Genomic DNA, 3,274 nt, shown 5'->3' with positions numbered 1-3,274 from the left:
CTTGACAGGTGAATGAAAGATTCTAAATTGCTCAAAGTCCAATCCAAAGCCCATTAAGGTCAATGGAAAACCTCCCTTTCTGATTTGGGATCTTTAACAGTTAGAAAATAAAAGAAGATAAACTATCATTTTGCAATTCACTGCTCAAGATACCATCTTTAACCAAGGGAATTTGACTGCAAATAAAAAACTGTGGCATCAAGATCACATGTGCACATATCACACAATTTCTTTCTTTTCTTTTTGTGTGTCAGGAAGTTACGCATGAGGAGGAAGGCAGTTTGGGGCTGCCATACATCCGTCCCATGATTTGTTCTTAAAATAGTCACTGGGTGGTTGACTCAAAGAGATAATGGAAGATTTCATAAAACCACTTCTGATACCTGGTGTATGGAGGAGTCAGTTTTAGAAGTACAAAGAGCTGGCTTACTTCTGTGCCGGCTCTGTGTGCTGGATTATAAACTTGAAGCTTTCCAGGGGACTTCTAGAGGGAAAAGAAATATCATTCCCCTTTGCCAGGAGAAAGCTGTCATTTGGGATAATCCAAGATTTAAAATTTGATGGGAGGAAAATAATTTGGAAAAGGAAATCTCTAGGTAAATCCATCAGATCTCTTGTTACCATTCACATTTAGAGATACAACAGAGAGAAAACACAGATAAGAACAATAAAAAGAAAAATAACCCAACAGCAACCAATATGTCAGAAAGAAAGAAATGTAAGATGTTCTTCTCTCTGTCCCTCTATTGGGAGTTGGCATTCTGACATTTTCAAAGCTGCCTAGGGAATGGAGACATTAATTTTAACGGGAAACAAGAAAATTCCTTTAGGCAGCTTTGAAAATCTCAGCCTAAAAATTCAAACCTATGTTGGATTTGTAAAGCTCCATGGTAAAGTGGATGAGCTCTGACCATAATGACTTATACTCTGTTGGCCACGTTGTCTCACCTTGCTCATGCTGAGTAGCACCTTTCTCTGGGAATAGGCCCACCATGGAGGTGCTACTTGATATAAGTAAGGGTGTCAGACTCTGACCCCATGATTTTATATTTTAGATACTCATTGTGATTGTTGTTGTAGGGCCAGATCATATCCCTGCGTGGAAATCTCCACGTAGGTGGCAGGAAACGCTGAGCCAGATCCTGAGTTGGTGTCAGTTTGTAAAACCCTATTGATCAGTGTACACCAGCTGCAGATCTGGTCCTCTCTAAGGTTTTCACTGTGGAATTTTTTCTTCATTCTTCCACTGGGGGAAGATAGGGAGGGTCTCTCCTCACTCCCTGGGAAGAAAGTGAGCATGACTTACTGCAGAGGGCTGTCCAGGCACATGCTCTGTCTCTCTGGATCAGCTCTGGACCTTGCTGCTGAGCTCTTACTTCTTGACAGTATGGCCCCATTGGGAGCCCTCTTGCCATGGACTCCCCTGGCTGCAGGACCTGCCTGATGAGGGATCCCTACCATGGAGCTGCGGATTGGCCAGGAGTCTACTGGAATCGGCATGAATCTCCCAGTGACTATTGAAAACAAGCTGGGAGATTTTAATAGGCTGCTAAAAGTCTGGTTGGTGGTGCAGTGGGGCTAAGGCAGGCTCCCTACCTGCCCTGACTCCGAGCAATTCCCGGAAGCGGCTGGCATGTCCGGCTCCTAGACACAGGCGCAGCCAGGGGGTCTCTACGCACTGTCCCTGCCCAGAGCCCTGACTCCATAGCTCCCATTGGGCAGGAACCGCGGCCAGTGGGAGCTGTGGAAGTGGTGCCTGCAGGCAGGGGCAGTGTGCAGAGCCACCTGGCCGCCCCTGAGTCTAGGAGCCGGACATGCCAGCCACTTCCAGGAGCTGCCCGAGGTAAGCATCACCTAGCCGGAGCCTGCACCCCGAATCCCTTCCCTCACCCTAACCCCCAGCCCTGAGCCTCCTCCTGCACTCTGAACTCCTCGCCCCAGCCCAGAGCCCCCTCCTGCACCCCAAACCCCTCATCCCAGAGCCTGCACCCCCCAGCCGGAGCCCTCACCCCCTCATGCACCCCAACCCCTGCCCCAGCCTGAAGCCCCCTCCCACATCCTGAACCCCTCATTTCTGGCCCCACCCCAGAGCCTGAACCCCCAGCCAGAGTCTGCACCTCAACCCCCTGCTCCAGCCCAGTGAAAGTGAGTGAGGGTGGGGGAGAGCAAGTGACACAAGGGGGGGGGCGCGATGGAGTGAGTGGGGGCAGGGCCTCAAAGAAGGGGCAGGGCTTTGGGGCAGGGGCGGGGCAAGGCTGTTTGGGTTTGGGTGATTAGAAAGTTGGTAATCCGAGGTAGAGCATACAGAAATAAGGCAGCCTTAGAATAACCAAGGGAGAACACTACTGAGCGGCACAGGAAGGGACGAAAGGTGAGGTTTAAAGTGAGATTTGAACAGAGGGAGCTGATGAAGCAGAGAGATCGGAAAAGCTGTCCCAGATGGCAGGAGTCTCTCATCAGCAGTGGCAAGACTGACTATGTCTACCCTACGCAGTTAAGTCGACTTAAGTTACGTCACCGATCATCCACCGCTGTAGTGAAACTGTTTTTGCACGTCCACACATACCTTCTTGTGATGGTGGAGCACGTCCAGTTGGTGCTCTTGCATCGACAGAGAGAGCAGTGCACTGTGGGTAGCTATCCCACTGTGCAACGCTTCGCCCTCTGCCATGGGGTATTCTGGGTGGGCTCACCGTCCCATGATGCAGTTTTCTCTATCCCATCATTCCATGGGCTTCCAACTACGTTTCACGCCACTTTTCAACAGCCTCTCCCCGACACAGCTACTGCTGCTTGTTGGAGGTGGTTTACTTATGTCGATGGGAGAGCTCTCTCCCATCGACAAAGAGTGGCTATACGAGCAATCTTATAGCAGCACAGCTGCATCAGTACAGCTGTGCTGCTGTAAACTCGCTAGTGTAGACATGGTCTAGGTCACAAAAAGCACTATGCCTCTCCTCCGGTTGGCTTTATTATGACGGCAAAGCAGGAGAGTTAAATCGGCGGGAGGAGCACGGCAGTGTGTACACCTCCACAGTTAGGTCGACGTAAGGCTGAGAATGGACTGAAAAGAATCTGTTGCTAGATGAGCCAGGGGAATTGGGAGTAAGAGGGAGGGGAGGTCTGTTTGGGACTTGCTAACACTGCCTATCTAGAAAACATGTTGATTCATAAACTTTATGTATAGGCTTTTGTCTTGTGCTTCTCACTGTCAAATCTGGGCCCCTCACAGTACTGGGAAATTAAGGGCCAGATTTTTACAGAAGTGCTCAAT

This window comes from Terrapene carolina, unplaced genomic scaffold (genome assembly GCF_002925995.2).
Source record: "Terrapene carolina triunguis isolate 2854851 unplaced genomic scaffold, T_m_triunguis-2.0 Scaffold35098, whole genome shotgun sequence".
In the NCBI taxonomy this organism is placed as follows: Eukaryota; Metazoa; Chordata; order Testudines; family Emydidae; genus Terrapene; species Terrapene triunguis.
The sequence above is the reverse complement of the archived record's forward strand: the minus strand, read 5'-3'. Positions refer to the sequence as shown.